Consider the following 23588-nt stretch of genomic DNA (forward strand, 5'->3'; position numbering starts at 1 on the left):
AATTTGAAATTTAGAGCCAATCAGCAAATTTAAGCACCATATTCATTTTCAGCACACCACAAAATTAGTTATGGTCAAGGTTTTTTTTTCTGCGAACCAATTTGGTTGTAATTAGAACATTAATAATAGCATTAGTAGTAGTAATAATAGTAATACTAAAAAAAGTAAATAATAATAGTAACAATAGAAATACAATAAAAATAACAATAATAAAAAGGTAATAGTAATATAATATAAACAAAATAATAGTAATAGCATTCATAATGTTGAAGATTATGATAATAATAATAATAATAATAATAATAATAATAATAATAATAGTTACCCATCATCAAGCATTTATAATTTAGTTTCCTTTTTGTGGATATCTCTGCACCTTCTCCCAAAAGATTCATAGTACTGCAGAAATGAATTGTTCTCCTGCCAGCAACACTAACCAATCAGCGGCTCTTGATAAATCAGTTTCTTTTTGGCACACACCTTTACAGGAAAAGAGAAACATTTCAAAATGCAGGGTCTACTGTAACACACACAGGAGCCTTTTCTTTGCTGTAAAATTTGGAGAAATCATTAACTTCTGAACATGTTTGAGTTACAAATTGTCAGCGCTCCTTTGAAAATTGTTTAAAGCTCTTTGGTTAGCTGGTGAAACCTCTCTGTTCATTCATGGAGAAGAAACTAAACAGGAAATATAGCATACTTGATTCTATATACAGTAAGTCGAGTCCAAAGTTTTATTATTTCTAAAGCTATTCATTTCTGTGATCATTCTGACAAGGCAGACAACTGGAAATGGAAGACTCAAATGGAAATAGTGATTGTTTAAAAATAATGATAGTAATAAAGATTGGTGATAATGGAGAGAAATTTACAATCAATTGTTCATTCTGAATGAATTACAATAGTTAAAAATTATAATAAAAAATGTGCTAACATTATATTGTAAGGAACTTTATGGCTTTTACTGGACATGTTCAGTGCTACAGTGTAAAGCACAGAAGGAGGGTAAAGTTATAAAGTGGATTTTAGCTGAAGCAGATACTACGGTGTGAAACAAGAGAATACAATGTAGAGGTTTCAGTCTATTCGATTATGAGAACATATATGTGACAAGTAGGAACTACACAGATTATCTAAAATTATTCAGTAACTGGGGAGTTAAGCCTGCAACTGCTAACAGGAAGAATCCAGGAGTGACCCAGGGTGATGCTGGGAAGAAGGGAGTGTGTATTTGTCTCTACAAAGGAGAGTCTGTTTTGTCTCTCTGTAAAGAAGAAGGAGCAGTGCTCAGAAAGTGTAGTGTATGTATCCTGAGAAAAGTCACATTACAGAGATCTGCCAGTTCAAGACACAGACTGCCAGGAGTGGAGAACAGCTCAGGATAGTTCAAAAGCAAACTCTGTGCAGCAGAGGTATAGGAGAGAAGTGACCAGCACAGGACTCACACATCACCCTCACCTCCCTGCATAAGGTACAGTGTTCTGCTATGTGTACATTCACATTGTAAAGAGAAAGACTCTGTGTAAAGAAAGAAGAGAATATGTGAACAGACTGTCATATATGTTATTGTAAAATCTCTGTGTGAAGATTATTACAGCCATCCATCTACTACTGCCTGAAACAGTGTTATATAGCTGTGTGTTTGCTGGAAACTGTTACATCACCTCATTTATAGAAGATGCTGGTTAAGTGTGCTCTGATTTAATCCTTCAAATTTCCAAAGAGCCCATGTTTACTTTGCCCAGCCTCCCTATACAGAGTGTCGGACATATAACATATACATCTTTATTAAGGCAAAATTTAACTGAAAAACTCTGAAAAAAAAGACTGTCCAATAATTTATTAAAGACGTTGTGTGCTTTAGTCAATTCTTACTGGTTAGAAGGGTCACTTGACAATATCCTCTTTTGCAAGGACTCCCAGAAATCAGCTGTTCTATGTCGGTAAACCTGGACCTACGGGCTGAAACATTTAAGTGTTTACGTCAGCCCTGTAAATACTTTAAAAAGTAACAACATTTTGAGGATCGCAAAATTTTCCAATTTTTTTAGACTTTTGGTGTTATCACACAAATCCCAGCCAGCTCTACCAAAGTGGGCAGTACGTGGGCGGAATGGGACATTTAAAAATGCACGCCCAACCAAATTATCAAAAGTTACAAGTCAACTTCTGCCAGAAATGTTACTCCAATCGCAATACATATGACATAGTATTACATCAAATGTTGGGTCTTACACAATTTCTTTGTACTGGAAATGCCAGCGTACATGCTGAATTTTGTATAACGACAGTGCTTCCAGAAACATTGAGTACGCATACAGTTACAGTGGTGTGTAGAGCCAGGTTATGCCCGCTGCTGTTAAGCACTTAAAGGCCACTGTCAATCTCTGAGAGCAGCATTTAAATCATGTCGAGGGGCACAATGTTCCACATGCCCATCTGCCCCATGAGGTGCCGGTAGGGTGCCATCACAGCTGAGGTCTGCTAAGCACTCCTGTGTCTGTCACAATAGTGCTCCTATGAAAACCAGCCTGTAGCTGGGCTTCATAGGAGACTGTGATTTATACAATTTAGCAATATTGTTGTATTACAGTATGCAGTACAAGTGATTGGGCGATCACAGGTTCAAGTCCCCTAAGGTGACTAACAAACCAGTAAAAAAAGTGTTTTCCAAAATAAAAATTAAAAAGACTTATAAAAGGTGGAATTATCTACCTTTTTTCCATTTAAAAAAATAAATAAAAACATATTTGGTATCACTGTGCTCAAATCGATCAACATATAGAATTAATTAACCCGATCAGTAAACGCTATAACAAGAAAAAAAAATAATTTTCCTACATACAGAACAGGAGAAGGACTTGGGTATTCTCATTACAAATAAGCTGAGCAGCAGAACTCAATGTCAAGCAGCAGCTGCAAAAGCAAACAAGATTCTAGGGTGTATAAAAAGAGAGATTAGATCCCGCGATCCCAACGTATTATTACCCCTCTATAAATCACTTGTAAGGCCACATCTGGAATATGGGATCCAGTTTTGGACTCCACATTTTAAAAAGGACATTCAGTAGTTAGAGTCAGTTCAAAGGCGGGCAACTAGACTACTACAAGGAATGGAGCCTCCCATATGATGACAGGTTGAAAAAGTTAGATATGTTTAGCTTAGAAAAAAGACATCTCAGAGGAGATCTCATTTATATGTATAAATATATGTGTGGTCAATATAAAGGACTGGCACATGACTTATTTCTTCCGAAGACAATACTAAGGACCAGGGGGCACTCACCGTGAGTGGAAGAAAAGCGATTCCGACAGCTAAATAGGAAAGGGTTCTTTACAGTTAGAGCAGTCAGACTGTGGAATACCCTACCACAAGAGGTAGTAATGGCAGATACTATAACAGCTTTCAAAAAAGGGCTGGATGATTTCCTCAGTACACACAACATTGTTGGTTATAAATGACTTAGTGACCAAATGTAGAACTGGTGGAGGAAGGTTGAACTAGATGGACCTAGGTCTTTTTTCAACCTTAGTAACTATGTAACTATGTAACTATGTAACTATGTATACGTTTTTTTGAGGGCTGCCATAAATACATGAAAAAATGGAAGAAGCATAAAAATATGTTCTGTCTACCCCAAAATCGTATCAATAAAAATATCAGCTCATTCCAAAGAAAAATAGACGCACAAAATGCCTAATTGACTGAAAAATTAAAACATTACAATCCTGGTAGAATGGAAACACAAGTGCAATTTTATTTTTAACACAAATTTTTAAATTATTTTTCACCACTTAAAAATAAAACTAGATACGTTGGTATGGTATTTCCATAATCAGCCAACTGAAAAAAACATAAATAAAAAAATAAGCACCACAGAAAAAGAAACAGCCTTTACAAACACAAGGTAAGATTACCAATGCATCAGGCCCGCTTGACAAAAGTGGGGGTTGCAGAGGTGCAAAATACTAATAAAACAACTACTCACAATCTAAGAATACATAAAGGATGTGGCTGCTAGTATTAAACATGATCAGAGATAAGGCATAGGGGCCAGTCCCACAGGTACGTGTGATGCACAGTGTCTGGCTTATAGCCTATTGATGATACACAAACTATTAGATCTGGTGGGCTGCCCGGCACTATATAAGAGTACCCCACAGGACAGACAACTTAATTCACCCAACCAAAACTATAAGACCTGGCTGCATCCTGGATAATAATGGAAAATGTGCAATAAAAAAAATGAAAATTATGTCTAAAATACATGAGGAATGGTGACATTCAGAACTACAACTTTTCCAGTAAAAAAACAAGCCCTCATTTGGCTATTTTGCTGGTAAAATAAAAACATTATCGCTTTTGGAAGACCAGAAGTAAAAAATAAAAGAGCAAAAATGGAAAATCACCCAAAAAGTAACTGAAGAAATTCATGTTTCAACCACTCAATATTAGACATTCAAGTTGGTACAGTATATCAAGAGTATATCAACCTCTCCTCGACCTGCATCTTTTGTGTACTGAAGGGGCAAGTCGGCCATAACAACAGCTGCCATACATGTGTGTTACATTGCAAAATTCAACTTCTGTACAAACGATGGGTGATTTTCAGTCAGATTACTTACATTACATAACTTATTAAGTGTTGGGCGGACTCGCAGATACCTGTGATCAGCGAGTCCAACTGGATTAATAAAAAAAAAAACAGTTTGGGTCCGAAATTGATCCCATATATCTGGCTAGACACTGGTCCTCATATAAGTCTATGGTGATGAAAATCTGGTTCTTCAATGTGGTGGTAGAAGGGATAAGAGGACTGGAGCAGGCATGTTAAAGTTACCGAGTCTCCGCATGGCTCTAACACTACTTCCGGGGCTGCTCATTATCCTTCAAACATATTCACTGCTTCCCCCATCCACTGGCAGTCACCTGTCTCTGATTGGTTACAGTCAGACGCACCACATCCTGTGTGATAGCATGTCTGACTGCAACCAATCAGTGGCGCTGTGTGTACATATTTATTGCTGTAAAAATATATAAATAAATAAATAAAAATATTGGTATAGGATCTCCCCGTAGTGTGATACCCAGCTCAACTAAAGCATATGGCTAAAGGCTGCAGCCCCGATTCATGTACTTATCTTGGCTGTGTTTCAAAATGAGAGAAACCATATGCAGCTTATTTTTAAAATAAGCATGCCGTCCCCCCAATTTGATACCCAGCCATGTAAAATCCAACAGCTGGGAACTTTACCCAGCTCATTCCAATTGCCCTAGTGCGGTAGCACTTGGGGTAATAAGGAGTTAATGACAGCTCACAGCTGCCACTAAGCCTTAGATTAGTAATGGGAGGTGTCTATGAGAACCACCACCCATTTGTAATCTGTATGTCAAAACAAAAAACATAAAGACTGAAAAATCCTTTAAATCCTTTTTTGAAATAAAACACAAAAAAACACCCTCTTTCACCTCTTTATTAACCTCCAAAACACCAGGTTTGAAGTAATGAACACAAGGTCCCATGACAATTCCAGTTCTGCTACATCTAAAGTGACATCTTGCAGCAATAGAACATGACTGCCGATTGTGAGCTTCAAGCAGAGATTGAGCCACGCGATGAACGGTGATGTCACTCAGGTCATTTGTGGTACCAGATGGAGGTTCCAACGATCCTCCACCTGTGATCACAGGTAACCTCACTTGAGATTACTCAGTTCAATGAGATCACCTGAGGTCAGGTTACCTGCGAATACAGGTGGAAACCGTTGGAAATAAAATAAATAATCTTAGTGACATCACCGTTCATTGCGCAGTTCAGTCTCTGCCTGAAGCTCACAGCAGGCAGTCATGTTCCATGGTTATGAGCTGTCACTTCAGGTGTAGCAAATCTGAAATCATTTTGGGATCTTGAGTGGATTGTGCTGAATCCTGGTGTTTTGGGGGTTAATAAGGGGTCAAACAGGATGATTTTTTTTGTATTTTATTGGATTTTGTCAGTGTTTGTGTTTATTTCTTCTTCTCATAGATGGCTCCCATTACTAATCTAGGGATTAGTGGCAACTGTGAGGTGTTATTAACCCCTTATTACACTGATTGCCGATGGACCAGGGCAATCAGGATGAGCCAGGTAAAGTTCGGCATTGTCACATAATATGGATGTGACAATCCTGGGCAGCTGCAGGCTGCAATTTTATGGCTGGGTGGGCCCAAAAAGCATGTGTCTCCTCATCCTGAGAATACTAGCTGACATCTGTCAGGTTTTATCATGACTGGGTATTAAAATTAGGGGAGTCTGAACGCCTCTTTTTTTATAAATTATTTACTTACAGTTAAAAAAAAAAAAAAGCCACATGCGAAAGGTTCCTCTTATTTTGATACACAGCCAAGATAAGCACATGGCTGGGGGCTGCAGCCTAAAGCCATATGTTTTATTTGTACTTGGTATCCTAATATAGGGGGACCGTACACCAATTTTTTATTTATTTATTTTTACTCTACGATATAGAAACAGACAGTGCCTGTGATTGCAAGCAGTCAGTGGTGTTTCTGTGTAAATCTCTGAAATATGAGTTTCAGACAGAACACCTTTTGGAACATTTCCTATGATGAGGTGGATGGGGCCACTCTTTCTGGCTTATTATCCGGTATTGACTGTCTTTTCAAAACTGCATAAAAACACAGTCAACTACAGTTTTGTTCAATTCTAAAGAAAAGACCAATGTTAAAGAGATGACAGAAAGAGCCCAGAGTAACTCTGCTTCTTCATTAACGTGAGTGGATCCGTTGGGGTTTCATTTGGATCACTTAATTTGAAAATTTAGATAAAAACCTCCAATATGAAGTGTTCAGAGTAGAGCATAGGATAATTGTGACCTACATTTTTTTGTAAAATGTTCCAAAAAAAAGCATTAATCAATTCAGCAGAAATTGTGTGATAAATTTTGATGCCATTTTTACCCCTTTTTCCATGTAAATATGTAAAATATGTGACACAAACAAAAAGTTTTGAGCTAAAAATGTAATTATTTTTTCTTTACCGCCCAAAGGTATAAAATTCTGTGACACACCTGAAAATAAATTCATTGAGAGGTGTAATTTGTAAAATGGGGTCACTTATGGGGGGCTCAGCCATTCTGGCACTTCAGGGGCTCTACCAATGTGCCATGGCACCCGCAAATCATTACAACAAAGTATGCATTATAATATCATACTCCGTCTCTTCAAGGTTTTTTTCTGTGCCTAAAAAGTAGTTCATGATTACATCAAGGCTACAGGTGGACTCAGGAGAAATTGCACAACAAATTGTGTGGTCTATTTTTTCCTATTAGCCCTTATAAAAATTAAAAAAAAACTTGGGGCCAAAGCAACATTTTAGAGGAAAAAATGATAATTTTTAATTTACTTATCCAAATGTTATACAATTTTTTAAATTGCCTGAGGGTTAAAAATGCTTACTACTACCCTAGATAGAGTTGTACTTCCAAAATGAGGTCACTTGTGGGGACTTCTGATGTTCTGGCATGTCAGGGGTTCTTGAAATATGACATAACGTCCTCAAGCTAGTCCAACCAAAATGGTGCTCCTTTCCTTCCGAGCTGTACTGTAAGCCAAAACTATAGTTTTCCACCTCATATGGAATATCAGTGTATTTAGTAGAAATTGCACAACAAATTGTATGGTTAGTTTTCTCCTGCTACCCTTGTGAAAGGGTGCCAGCAGTCTGTTGCTGTCAAATCTGTGCTTGGAATGTAAAATAGTGCACCTTCCCTTCCGTACACTGCCATGTTTCAAACATAAGTTTTCCACCACATATGTGATATTGATGTACTCAGGAGAAAAAGCTCAACAAATTGTTTGGTCCTTTTTCTCCTGTTAACCTTGCAAAATTGAAAAAGTAAGGGGAAAATCAACATGTTTGTGGAAAATATTTTTATTTTTATTTTCATGGCTCAACAATATAAAATTCTGAGAAGCACCTATGGGTTCAGGGTGCTCACAACACCCGCAGAAAAAGTCTTTGAGAGGTATATTTTCCAAATTGGGGTCACTAGAGGGGATTTCCGCTGTTTTGGCATGTCAGGGGCTCTTCAAATTTTACCTGACATCCTCAATCTTTTCCAGCCAAAATGATGGTCCTTCCCTCCCAAGTTCTGCCCTGTGCCCAAACAGTAGTTTTCCACCACGTGTTGAGCATTGGTGTATTTAGCAAAAATTGCACAACAAATTATATAGCCAATTTTCTCCTGTTACCCTTGTGAAAAAGTGCCCACAGTCTATTACTGCCGAATTTGTGTTCAAAAGGTCAAATAGTACTCCTTCCATTATGAACCTTGCCATGTTCCCAAACAGATGTTTTCCACCTTACACGGCTCATCGGCATACTTAGGAGAAATTTCTCAACAAAGATTGGGATCTATTTTCTCCTTTTACTCTTGTGAAAATGTATTTTCATTTTCACAGCTCAACATTATAAAATTATGCGTAGCTCCTTTGGGCTCAATGTGCTCACCACACCTCTACATAAATTATTTGAGGGGTGTAGTTTAAAAAATGGTATCTTTTGTGGGGGGGGGGGTCACTCCTTATAGACATCATGCAAATGCGACATGGCATCCGTTCTCCATACCAGTCAAATGGTGTGACTTCACTTCCAAGCCCTGTCATGCATCAAAACTGTAGTTTTCTGTCACATATGGAGTATTAGCATACTCAGGACAAATTGCACAACAAATTGTAATGTGCATTTTCTCCTTTTATCTTTGTGATAATTAAAGAGTTAGGACTAAAGCATTATTTTTGAGGGAACAATGTATTTTTTCATTTCATTGATCTACCTATTACAATAAAAAACATCACGCTCTCACCAGCACACAAAGTTCGGTGCCTCGGAGTGACCTTTGACTCTGCCTTGTCCTTCATACCACACATCCAATCCCTCACTACCTCCTGCCGTCTTCAACTCAAAAATATTTCCAGAAGCCGTCCTTTCCTCAATTCTCAATCTACAAAAATGCTAGTGCATGCTTTCATAATCTCCCGCCTTGACTACTGCAACATCCTCCTCTGTGGTCTCCCTGCTTACACGCTTGCCCCTCTTCAGTCCATCCTTAATTCTGCTGCCCGAATGATCCACCTCTCTCCTCAATATCACCCCGCCTCTCCTTTCTGCAAATCCCTCCATTGGCTCCCAATCTTCCATCGCATCCAATTCAAACTACTAACACAGACCTACAAAGCCATCCATAATCTGTCTCCTCCGTATATCTCTGAACTAATCTCTCGCTACACTCCAAAACGTAATCTCCGGTCCTCCCAAGATCTCCTGCTCTCCTTCTCTCTCATTCGCTCCTCACACAACTGACTCCAAGACTTCTCCCGAGCATCCCCAGTCTCCTGGAACTCGCTGCCTCAACACGTCAGACTATCTACTACACTTGCAAAGTTCAAATGGAACCTAAAAACTCATCTGTTCAGAAATGCCTATAGTCTTCAATGACCCCACTGCCCCACCACCGTGCGGAGCTGCCGCCCCATCACCGCGCAGAGCTGCCGCCCCACCACCGTGCGGAGCTGCCGCCCAACTTACACCCCACCTACTGTCTCCTCCCCAAAATCCTTTAGATTGTAAGCCCGCAAGGGCAGGCCCTCTTCCCTCTGTACTAGTCTGTCTATTGTATCTTGTATATGTATTCTGTATGTAATCCCCTTCTCATGTACAGCACTATGGAATCAATGGTGCTCTATAAATAAATAATAATAATAATAATTTTCACAGCTCAACATTATAGACATCTGTGAAGCACATGTGTGTTCAAGGTGCTTTCCACACCTCTAACTAAATAGCTTGAGGGGTGTAGTTTTCAAAATGGGATCACATGTGCGTTTTCTCATGGTTTAGCACATCAGAGACTCTGCAAACGTCACGTGGTGTTTGTTATTTATTCCAGCCAATTTTGAGCTCAAAAAGTGCCTTCTGAGCCCTACCTTGTGCTCAAAGAGATGGTTTCCACCACATAAGGAGTATTGGCTTACTCAGGAGAAGTTGCCCAACCAATTGCATGTTCCATTTTCTCCTGTTACCCTTGTGAAAATGGAAAATTTGGGGCACAAGCAAAGTTTGTGAGAAAAATATATATATTTTTCATTTTACCTGCTCAACGTTAGAAAATTCTGCGAAGCCCCTGTGGGTTCAATGTGCTCATCTCTCCTCTAAATAAATTGTTTGAAGGGTGTAGTTTCCAAAATGGCACCACTTGCGGGGGGTTTCCACTGTTTATGAATTTCAAGGACTCTGCATCCACTATCTATATATCTATATAAAGTCAATTTTGCATTCCAACAGTGAAGTGGTGAACTTTCCCTTCCGAGCTCTGCCGTGTGTCCAAACAGAAGTTTTCCATCACATATGAGGTATTATCATACTTAGGAGAAATTGCACAACAAATTATATTCTGCATTTTCTCCTGTTACTCTTTTGAAAATCAATGATTTGCGGTTGAAGCAATATTTCTTTGGTAAAAATGTATTTTTTCATTTTCATGGCTCAATGTTATAAAACTCTGTGGAGTACCTGGGGGTTCAAGGTGCTCATCAAAAATGTGATAAATTCCTTGAGGGTTTTAGTTTCCAAACGGGTAAATTGTGGAAGTTTCTGCTGTTTTGGCATTTCAGAGGCTGTTCAAATGTGACATGGCCTCCGCAATTTATTTCTGCCAAAATTATGCTCATTCCCTTCCAAGCCTTGCCGTGTGTCCAAACACTTGGCTTTCTATCACATATTGGAAGTGGTGTATTCAGGAGAAATTGCACAACAAATTGTATGGTCTATTTCTCCTGTTAAGCTAGTGAAATGGTGCCAGCAGTCTATAACTGCGAAATCTGTGCTCGAAAAGTCAAATAGTGATCCATCCCTCCATACCCTACAATGTTCACAAACATATTTTGCACAACAAATGGGGCATCGGCATACTCAGGAAAAATTTCTCAACAAACTTTGCTGTCCACTTTCTCCTATTAGTCTTGTGAAAATAAAAAATTTGGGGCTGAAGCAAAATATTTCTTTCATTTTTACTGGTAAACATAATGTTCTGTGAAGCTCCTGTCCGTTCAAGTTGTTCACTGCACCTCTACATAAATTCCTTTGTTGAGGAGAGCCATAAGATGAAATACTTAATTAACTTCTTAACAAAGGATTGTGGGAAATATGTCGATTTGCCTTACATAATTCAGGTTTCAGATCATATACATGACACAGATATAAAGATGGTTGCCATTTCCTGTTCTCCACACCTTGCTTGGAATGCAAGGAATGTCCAGATGAAATAAGATACCATATAAGAGAAGACCCCTGGTCAAGCCAGAAGACCAACCCACAGATCAGATGACATCACAGACCAAACCATCAGCATGAATCCACCAGATGACGTCCCTCCCATCACCATGATTTCATCCACTGAAGTCAGACGCACCCATCAACAGCAACACGGATCTCCCCATTGGCTAGCCCATGAACTGTCCCACTAAATGGGCATATCTGAACTTGTGTACGCCCCTAGCCTATATCAAGAGGATGCATGCTTCTCCTCAGTCTGTTTGGTGCCATCTTTACTCTGACCAAGAAGAGATTTCATATTCGACTGTGTCTGGTGTGAATTCTTTTACGCATGCATTTTTTGGATTTATACCAATTCGGCCAGGCAGTAGGCAACTAGTGATCACTGGTTAAGAGTTCACCTTAACATTATTGGTGCCCAACGTGGAGCCAATAGACGAAGACACCTGAAATCCTGATGAACCGGCAACTGGAATGACATGACGTGCTGGACACCCCAGGAATTTGATCACTTCCTAACGAGAGTACGGTAGGTCTGCTGATTTTTCATAATCTGTAGTCTTCCCGTGGTCTCGGTGGGGTGTGTGGCACTGATTGCCTGACTGTGTCCAGTTTGTTGGGGTATCTGTTGACGGGCAGACTGGTCTCATGGCTATTGGTCTTATTAATCTTGGAAGAACCGTCACATATTCAGTTGCCTGCTGCCTCTTCTGTATTTGTCTTGAGGGGAGATTGACTGGTAGTTGAGAGCATGTGGGTTTGTGAGTTCTGTTAGTTGTCGCCTGTGATATGGTTTGTGGTTCTAGTGGAGACTTAAGTAGTTAATACGGTTTGGTACAAGACCTAGAGATAAAGCACAGGTTTTAATTGGTTAGGTTAGGCACGTGTTTTTCACGGGCTCTCAAATTTGTTGATATGGTAAAGGATATTGTCTGTGGTATAGTATACGGTTGTCGCCTGTGGTACAGTTTATGTCTCTGTAAGGAAATACGTGGGACTGCTGGTACGTGGTAATCTTAGGGCCTAGCGCAGTGTAGCATGGAATGGCTGGTACGGATACCATTGGGGCATAGCATTTAAGTTGCGCATTGTGGCTGGTATGTGGTAGTCTTGGGGCCTAACGCTGGACGTGAAATGGCTGGTACGGATACCATTGGGGCTTAGAGCAAGCTTGGGTGATATAATTGGTATGAGGTGTCTTGGGGTCTAGAAAGAGCGCTGGACGTGAATCGGCTGGTACGGGCACCTTGTAGCCAGGGGTGACACCATTGGTGTCTTTATGAATTACGGACCATGTAGAAACTGGGCAGGGACTCCGTGACGAGGCGCCTGCTGCAGACTTAACAAAACTTTACTGAGTGTTCAAGTTGTGTGTCAGTTGTGAGTCATCTCCTCCTGTCTTTGTTCATTGGTTTGGTTGGTGTTGTTTATCTTGAGAGAAAGATGGAGAAATTGATGAAGCGGTGTCTAGTTGTGCCGGAAAAAAGCCAGATGAGAGTGGACTTTGTTGGGATGTGGGGACTCTTGGCCGCAATCCTGTGATAAACCATGTGCTAGTCATGGAGGCAGACATTTTAGGTCAGATTTTAAAATGGTGGATGAAGCAGATGGCTGAGGCAAGCATGGTTTAAACAAAGAAGAGGAAGTGTGGGGGGGATGTGTGAGGAAGACCATGTGCTCTGTAAATATTTGAACAATGGATTGGATGGAGTACTTTATACTTAGAAAAATGTGTTTTTAACTGTAGTTGGACCAGGACTGTAGATATCTGAAAATGTGTGTATATGATATATATAAATGTGTGTGTGGTGTGTATGTATAAAACACAGACTATAGAAATAGGGGGAAATAGATGAGGAAAAAAAAAATCAGTTGTCCTCCCCCCCCCACATGATGCTGCAATCCCAACAAAGAGAAGGAAATCACGTGCTGTGGGGCCATTTTCTATAGGCCTCAGTGAAGTTGATAAAACTGCAGCCACTGAATAACATGAAGTGTCAGTAAGGGTAACTGCACATATTGATAAAGTAATATTTGGGAGTCGGGACAGTCATAAGAAGAGTATCAAATCAGTAAGAAATTAGATAAAATGAATATTTGCTGTGCAAGACTTCGGGATCAATATTACAATATTAAAAATAATAGATTAAGAAAGCATTAAGATAAAAATTTTTTTAAATAACGTACCTTTGTGGCAGATGTCATGATAAATACCGTAATACATATTCCAATTATGAATGTGGCGAATAAATCCTGAGAGGTGCATGTTTTAGAATAATAAAAAAAAATAATAATAAATAAATAAAAAATAAAAAAATCCAACAGAAGAAGGGAAATGTGACTTGTGCCCAGCAAAAATGAGCAGTGTGTTTCTGGTTTTTGGGGGAAGGAGCAAACTTTAGAAAAAAAAAAACAAAAAAAAACCTGTGGAACAGGTTTTTTATTCCCTTGCAGTGGGATATATATTGTGAGTCAGCTGTGAAAAAAAGCAGGCCAATCATGGGGGTTTTTCCACATTTAATTCATTGAAAGTGTATCAGAAAACGTAATTGAAACTAGTTTTTTATTTTATTAATTTTATCCTAAAGGAATAAAAATCAACTGTGGACATGTCTGTGGAGCATAGAAGTCTGTTTAATCAGGTAATTTTCTATGTCAAATCAGCATTTTGTAGTGATTTGTTTGGAAAATTAATTTTTATTTCATATCTGTTCCCACATGGTCAGTTTATTTGTTCTAGATTCTTTTATCCCTTCAAGTTATAGGACAGTATCAAAGAGATGCTGATAATGTCCTCAATTTTGCAAAAATGAACGCCTCTATATCCAATATCCAGAGGTTGTGCTACATTATTATTATGGTTATTAATAATAATAATTTTTGTTAATATATTTATTAATAATTACAATAATTTGGTTTTAAGGGATGTGGATGATTTATGGCATTCTGTTTTTGATATATAATGTATTGAATCATCTGTTTTCTTTTTTATAGAAAGAAAGATTGTAATGCAGATTTCTGTGGTTCAAGCGAAGGTTAAAAAAGCCATTGAAATCGTTTTCCATTAAAAGGTTACACATAACATGATATTTATGGTGTTTCTGGTTAGGTACAATTTATACAATGTGACTTTTATGCCTAAATGTAGAGCTCCGGGGCCACACACTTTTTTTTTTTAAATGATTATGTTTTGGATAATAGATTCAAAAAAGGGGGGGATGATGATGTGGAAAATCACACCTATTATTTAAGGTTTTAATTTGTTCATCAAATTCAGTTTTTCTATTAAGTTGTCTTTATATTTTTTATCTGTGAGAAGGATACAGCAGATTTACAGTACATATAAATCATGATTGCTCTGATGTAACAAGAATTGTCAGGTTTTGAACATGTCTCAGATGAGCCCATTGCTAATGCAGATTCTGAGTTTTTCCATAGATGGATCCAGATACCAAGATGCTGGTTGATTCTACACTGGATATGCTGAGGTTACACAACATGAGGTAATAAAAATCGAACCACTCACTCCTCTCCCATCAGAATAGGAGAACGAGATGAAGATTTGCGATCACTGTCGTTTGTAGAGCGGAGGGGGTAAGATAGTCAAATGTGGAGTGTGACGTGATAAATCTATAAAGACCGTAGAGAGTCTGTATGAGCCCAGGTGGAGGCGCTCTCCTGTTATCAAAATAGCCGGTGACTGATGGAGCAGACAACAAAGAAGCAGTGAATGGGCCTAGAGTTGAGAGTCCTTTACCAATGCAGACCAGTACCAGTACCTCGGTGACTCCTGTCACGTCGTCCGTGACATCTGTCACTCCTTGTGTTCTTAAATCCTTACAGGAACAAGCGATTCAGCAAGGAACGGAGGGTGAGACGCAGGGAGGCAGTGACCGAGGAAGGTCTGTGGATAAAGGGCGGTAAAGTTTCTCTGCCATGAGCGCTCTACTCAATAATGGCCCAGGTAACCAATGAGCACGTGACAAAGGTGTTGAGATGGACAAGATATGGGCAGCACCACTGCTTCAGTACCCAGGTGGCCAGACACCTCCAGTCTTGTAAGATGTGTCTATTAAGGTAGGAAAAACTGTAAAGACCTCGTAGAAACACCCCCCCCCCCCCCTCATCTGCTCAACTGCTCCGGTGATTGCAGATTAGTCATATACATCTACCATGAGTAGGTTTATATGAGTTTTGTGCGTGTTGTGTGAATTTCTTTTCAGGCCTGCTCTGAAACATATCCAGTATGGAAAACATTACTGCTGAAAAACTCATGATGCTGGTGGTATGTAAAGATGGAGTTCCTAAAAAGTGGTAAAAGTAGATATTCTATAGCAGAGGTAATTATAGAGATCAGTACCTGGGGATGCCCCTGATGAAACCCTGCCTGCCACTGTGAAGAGGGGAGAAATGCGTTGGGCTTCTTTCATGCAAGTGTCTGACAAATATGCGTTTATTTTATTAGTCTGATTGTGAATTGTACAGTGGAGAGTCTGTGATTGGACAAGATCTCCTCATGACTTCACCTGGCCTTATTATTATATTGATATAGTGAGTACATGTTATACATGTGAGATATTCAATTTCTTTCAGGGTTTGGTCCTTGAATTTGCTGTATCATATTGATTTAAGCTACCAAACAGCTATGTAAAATATAGAGTTTGAATATTTAATCTTCGGGAATGAATTGGATATATATAATTGCATATTGACGCCTCTTTATCCCCTGTATCACACGGTTTCTATATTCCCTCACTGACATTAGCAGCACGTATTCGCTTAGCAGGGTAGGGATAGGGAGGGTGAGCCGTCGATGAGCGGGGGCGCCAATTCGCCTTATAGGGTGCTGACCTCCGCTGCAAGGTAGGGAGAGTTTAGGGCTATTGCCCCAAATCCCTGCCCCCTCCTTTATTGGAATATCTAATTGTGTCTATAGTTACTCACATGGGTGGATGTATGTTTGGAATTTTAATGATTATAACATAAACATGTAACAATCCACAAGATAATGGTGATCGCTGGCAAATCATGTAACAAATGTTCGTTTTCCTTTTCCTTAATAATTATATCTTTATATAAGATATTTTCGGTTTAGCACCTAGAATGTGATTATATTTCTTAGATACAGTGTGATATCCTGACCAGTGATGTACGAGCCTTATACAACTGCCTGTATAGTGTGTTAAACATGTGTATCCTCCAATTACAGATCCTAAATCAGTGTTAGGAGCACGTGGTCTCCAGCCAGGAGACTGGGTGATCCTAAAAAGACAAGTTAGAAAGAGCCATGAGTCAGAATCAGATGGGCCGATCCAGCTTTTCCAACCACAGCAACTTCCATGAAGCTTGAGGGAAAACCCATCTGGAGACAACAGCCACTGTAAAGAGTCCATCGTACGGGCAGAATGAGGGTCACAACACACATAGTGCTGGATTATCTCACATAGAACCTTCTGGAAAATTTCTAGATTGGGTATGACACATGGGAAATAACCATGATAAGGGAACAATGGGTACAGGAACATTACACAAATAAGGGCTCATAGTGGGAAAAACATTATCTGACCTGAACCAATCAATTATTTTATGGGTTTAAGTGACTTTTTAAGGATAACATACACGTATAGGTAACTTTTATTGTCTTATTTGTTGGTATTTGAAGCCGTCAAAGTGATACTCTGTGTTACTGAAGGTAATTGGATCCATGGGTAAGGGAAATCGTGTTAAAGACCTCCTGGTGGTAGATTATGAACCCAAGACAAAAAGATCGATTAGAGTTGTGATACAATCAGGTGTATTCAGGTAGAAAAGTCTAGAAGACAAGGACAGCACTCGGATGTTGACTGAGTATCAGTCTTTCAGACACAGTAACGCTAAAAGCTGCAGCATAACGGTAAGAAGTTTATTCTTATAATTGCCTTACTCTTTCTAATCGATTAATTTCAAAATCTGGGTGAGCTCTTCAGCATTAAATAGTCTGTTCTAAGGACTGGGACATTACCTGTGCCTCTGTGAACTGTGTTTGCAGAATGTGATCAACTCTATGATCAGCAGTCTGTACCAGCAGGGGCAAAGGCTTAGCATTGCTTGTATAGCGGATAGAAAAATGAAAAAAGGTTGCAGTTAAAGCATTAGAGCTGATGTGTTAGAGGACCATGGTAGGGTCAGAAGGTTAATAAAGTATTTAGGTGGGACTGTTGAGGAGAGCCATAATATGAAATACTTAATTAACTTCTTGACAAAGAATTGTGGGAAATATGTCGATTTGCCTTACATAATTCAGGTTTCAGATCAAATACATGACACAGATATAAAGATGGCTGCCATTTCCTGTTCTCCACACCTTGCTTGGAATGCAAGGAATATCCAGATGAAATAAGATACCATATAAGGGAAGACCCCTGGTCAAGCCAGAAGACCAACCCACAGATCAGATGACATCACAGACCAAACCATCAGCATGAATCCACCAGATGACGTCCCTCCCATCACCATGGTTTCATCCACTGAAGTCAGACGCACCCATCAACAGCAACACGGATCTCCCCATTGGCTAGCCCATGAACTGTCCCCCTAAATGGGCATATCTGAACTTGTGTACATCCCTAGCCCATATCAAGAGGATGCATGCTTCTCCTCAGTCTGTTTGGTGCCATCTTTACTGTGACCAAGAAGAGATTTCATATCCGACTGTGTCTGGTGTGAATTCTTTTACGCATGCACTTGGTTTATACCAATTCGGCCAGGCAGTAGGCAACTAGTGATCTCTGGTTAAGAGCTCACCTTAACACCTTGAGTGGTGTTGTGTAACAATTACTATGAGATAGCGGGGAACCAGGGCTCCTAGGCTGTCCCTCAAGCTAAGGAGCACTATGCTATCCCTAATCTCAGGGATACTACTGATGGTGGAAGCCTGATTCTCATTCCTGGCTCTGCTCCTGACCAGTCCTGATGTGATTCCCTCTCCCCACAGGGAGGGATGGAGCAGGAGTGCGATGAAACTCACAGATATAGACCGATAAGGGAAAACCAAAACTGTCACACAGCAAGCACACAGAAATGAAAAGACAATAGGATGTTCTGGAGGAAAAACAAGAACACGAAGTAACCTACAAATCAACAGGCGCAAACTCCACAAATTTACCAGGCAAAGAGCACAACTTTCACCACGATGTCTGGGACACCACACGTCACAGACCAACATAGAATAAACTATAGTTGGTATAGGTGGAGGGTTTCAACTAACATAAATAGGAGAGGATCAGATGTGATATGCCTCCCCACAGCATGTGAACAAAAGAGGAAGCAGACCAGAAAAGATTAACTCTTGCTAGCCTGCCTATGAATCAACATACAGCAGGTAGATGCCCTAGTCTGCATGTGTTAATCTAACACACCAGAGAAACCTTCAGGCGGAGTGTCAGACTCTTCAATCTGATCAGCCCCCAACACCACTATGACAGTCGGCAAAGTTTGTGCAAAACTCCGTGTGAAATGTAGTTTCTAAAATGGGGTCACTTGTCACTACTGTTAGGTACACCGGGGGCTCTGAACGAGATATGGCATACACTACTTATTCCAGTCAATTTTGCACTTGAAAAGTCAAATGGTCCTCCTTCCCTTCCGAGCCTTGCCATGTGCCCAAAAAGTAGTTTTCCACCATGCATGGGATATTGACGTAATCATATGTTGTTGTACAAAAATCTGTATGGTCCATTTTCTCCTGTTAAAGTGAACCTGTCAGGTACAATATGCACCCAGAACCATGAGCAGTTCTAGGTGCATATTTCTAATCCTTGCCTAATTGTCCCAGGTTATAGTAGCATACATAAAGAGATCTTTAGAAAAAGTATTTCTAAAGGTCCTTTATGATATGCTACTTGTGTCCGCTGTCACTGCCTCAGACACTGGGTCAGTGCGCATAATCACTAGATCTTCCTGAAGCCGGGACGTGTACACCTAGCTTCATAGTGCGCATGACCGGAAGTGCGGTGACTTCTGATCATGCACACTGGCCCTAAACTCGGCATTCTAAAGCGGTGACAACGGACACAGGTACACGTCTCCACTGATGACTCTGGGCAATGGGCATTGAATAGCATGTTAGCACACCCCTGTGCACGTGCTAACATGCTAAGAGGGCAGACTAGTCGGGGGAAATAACGCCCTTGCGACTAGTCCCTGTTCTCATTAGCATATCATAAAGCATATTTAGAAATACGTTTTCTAAAGATCTCTTTATCTATGCTACTATAACCTGAGACAGTTGGGCAGGGATTAGCAATATGCACCCAAAACTGCTCGTGGTTCACTTTAAGCTTGTGAAAGTGAAAAATTTGGGGCTAAAGCAACATTTTTATGGGAAAAGAAAAATGTTCATTTTTTTCTTTCCTCATTGCTTTCATTCCTGTGAAGCACATAAAGAGTTAAAAAAAAGCTTATTAAATGTGTTTTTGAGCACTTTGAGTGGTGAAGTTTTCAAAATAGTGTCACTTTTGGGTATTTTGTGTCACATAGGCAGCTCAAAGTCACTTCAAATGGGATGTGATCCCTAAAACATTTATTTTGTAAATTTGGTTAAAAAAATAAAAAGTTGCTGGTAAACTTTTAATTTGTTAAATTTGGCCTGATCATGAAGGTTAAAACAGGTGTGGGTGAGAAGGGATTAAAAGCCAATTTTACATATACCGTATACTGTGTGCAGAATTACTAGGCAAGTTGTAGTTTAGAGGGTTTTTATTATTATTGATCAACAACTATGTTCTCAATCAACCCAAAAGACTCATAAATATCAAAGCTTAATATTGTTGGAAGTTGGAGTGGTTTTTTTTTTTTAGATTTGGCTATCTTAGGAGGATATCTGTTTGTGCAGGTAACTATTACTGTTCAGAATTATTAAACAACTTAATAAAAACCAAATCTATTCCCATCTCACTTGTTTATTTTCACCAGGTAAACCAATATAACTGCACAAAATTTAGAAGTAAACAGTTCTGACATGCAAAAACAAAACCCCAAAAAAATAGTGACCAATATAGCCATCTTTCTTTACGATGACACTCAACAGCCTACCATCCATAGATTCTGTCAGTTGCTTGATCTGTTTACGATCAACATTGCGTGCAGCAGCTACCACAGCCTCCCAGTCACTGTTCCGAGAGGTGTACTGTTTTCCCTCCCTGTAGATCTTACATTTTATGAGGGACCACAGGTTGTCTATGGGGTTCAGATCAGGTGAACAAGGGGGCCATGTCATTGCTTTTTAATCTTTTAGTTTACTGGCCAGCCACGCTGTGGAGTAGTTGGATGCATGTGATGGAGCATTGTCCTGCATGAAAATCATGTTTTTCTTGAACAATACCGACTTCTTCCTGTAACACTGCTTGAAGAAGTTGTCTTCCAGAAACTGGCAGTAGGTCTGGGAGTTGAGCTTCACTCCACCCTCAACCCAAAAAGGTCCCACAAGTTCATCTTTGATGATACCAGCCCATACCAGTACCCCACCTCCACCTTGCTGGCGTCTGAGTCGGAGTGGTGCTCTCTGGCCTTTTCTGATCCAGCCTCTGGCCCATCCATCTGACCATCAAGAGTCACTCTCATTTCATCAGTCCATAAAACCTTTGAAAAATTAGTCTTAAGATATTTCTTGGCCCAGTCTTGATTATTTATCTTATGTTTCTTGTTCAAAAGTGGTAGTTTTTCAGCCTTCCTTACCTTGGCCATGTCCCTGAGTATGGCACACCTTCTGCTTTTTGATACTCCAGTAACGTTGCAGCTCTGAAATTTGGCCAAACTGGTGGCAAATGGCATCTTGCCAGCTTCACGCTTGATTTTCCTCAATTCATGGGCAGTTATTTTGCGCCTTTTTTTGCCCAACACGCTTCTTGCGACCCTGTTGGCTATTTCCATGAAACACTTGATTGTTTGGTGATCACGCTTCAAACGTTTGGCAATTTCAAGACTGCTGCATCCCTCTGCAAGACATCTCACAATTTTGGACATTTCAGAGCCCGTCAAATCTCTCTTCTGACCCATTTTGCCAAAGGAAAGGAAGTTGCCTAAGGCCTTGTGCGAACACTGCATTTTTTCCCGCGTTTTTTTTTGCATTTTTGCTGCAGAAGTTTCTTGAGAAAATGGTTGTAATCTTTCTGCAGACATTCACCAGCAAAACCTATGGGCAAAAAAATTAGCAGTGCGCACACTGCGTTTTTTTCTCAAGACCATTCTTTCTGCAGAATTTCTTGAAGAAAAAACAAAAAGCCAGCACCAAATGTGCACTACAGCACTAAACATTCCAAACTGTACTTATTTTAAAAATTTTGAGATTTTTGGCAAAAAACTGCAATTTCTTGAGCTGCTTCGCCACGTCACGGCAAATCTCATTTGAAGCAGTCCTAAACTAAAATATTTTTATAAAATGTGCCATACGGCCTCACATATGAATAGTAGAACTGCTCTTAGCAGCACTCACCTGGTCTATTTCAATCCCGTACCCATGACTGAGTCATGGCTGTGGGCGGGACAGGTCCAAGCAAATGCTGCATGAAGTAAATAGCCTGTGGACAAAGCCTGATGACTTAATGTGAACAGTCACCAACCGCCAAAATCCAGACAGATGGAATACATCCCAAATTGGGGTGCATAGCAAGGTGGAGGTCAACCACCGACCAATTCAATGAAGAAAAAACAAAAAGCCAGCACCAAATGTGCACTACAGCACTAAACATTCCAAACTGTACTTATTTTAAAAATTTTGAGATTTTTGGCAAAAAATTGCAATTTCTTGAGCTGCTTCGCCACGTCACGGCAAATCTCATTTGAAGCGGTCCTACACTAAAATATTTTTATAAAATGTGCCATACGGCCTCACATATGAATAGTAGAACTGCTCTTAGCAGCACTCACCTGGTCTATTTCAATCCCGTACCCATGACTGAGTCATGGCTGTGGGCGGGACAGGTCCAAGCAAATGCTGCATGAAGTAAATAGCCTGTGGACAAAGCCTGATGACTTAATGTGAACAGTCACCAACCGCCAAAATCCAGACAGATGGAATACATCCCAAATTGGGGTGCATAGCAAGGTGGAGGTCAACCACCGACCAATTCAATGAAGAAAAAACAAAAAGCCAGCACCAAATGTGCACTACAGCACTAAACATTCCAAACTGTACTTATTTTAAAAATTTTGAGATTTTTGGCAAAAAATTGCAATTTCTTGAGCTGCTTCGCCACGTCACGGCAAATCTCATTTGAAGCAGTCCTACACTAAAATATTTTTATAAAATGTGCCATACGGCCTCACATATGAATAGTAGAACTGCTCTTAGCAGCACTCACCTGGTCTATTTCAATCCCGTACCCATGACTGAGTCATGGCTGTGGGCGGGACAGGTCCAAGCAAATGCTGCATGAAGTAAATAGCCTGTGGACAAAGCCTGATGACTTAATGTGAACAGTCACCAACCGCCAAAATCCAGACAGATGGAATACATCCCAAATTGGGGTGCATAGCAAGGTGGAGGTCAACCACCGACCAATTCAATGAAGAAAAAACAAAAAGCCAGCACCAAATGTGCACTACAGCACTAAACATTCCAAACTGTACTTATTTTAAAAATTTTGAGATTTTTGGCAAAAAATTGCAATTTCTTGAGCTGCTTCGCCACGTCACGGCAAATCTCATTTGAAGCAGTCCTACACTAAAATATTTTTATAAAATGTGCCATACGGCCTCACATATGAATAGTAGAACTGCTCTTAGCAGCACTCACCTGGTCTATTTCAATCCCGTACCCATGACTGAGTCATGGCTGTGGGCGGGACAGGTCCAAGCAAATGCTGCATGAAGTAAATAGCCTGTGGACAAAGCCTGATGACTTAATGTGAACAGTCACCAACCGCCAAAATCCAGACAGATGGAATACATCCCAAATTGGGGTGCATAGCAAGGTGGAGGTCAACCTTTCTTGAGAAAAACAATGAGCATGTCACTTCTTTTCTGCAGGTACTTGTGTTTTTTGCCATAGATAATGGTAAAAAAATGCAGAGACCAACCTGTGGGCAATAACGCATCAATAATGCATCAATAATGCATCAAAAACGCATCAAATATACGGTAAAACGCAGGTGCGTTATTGGTGCATTTTTTGAATGCAAGTGCGCTAATATTTCAGACTCTTAAGAAATTTCTTGAGAAAAATCATTTTTCTAGTGCGCACAAGGCCAAATAATTAAACACACCTCATATAGGGTG

This window comes from Anomaloglossus baeobatrachus, chromosome 3 (assembly GCF_048569485.1).
Source record: "Anomaloglossus baeobatrachus isolate aAnoBae1 chromosome 3, aAnoBae1.hap1, whole genome shotgun sequence".
NCBI classification, from domain to species: Eukaryota; Metazoa; Chordata; class Amphibia; order Anura; family Aromobatidae; genus Anomaloglossus; species Anomaloglossus baeobatrachus.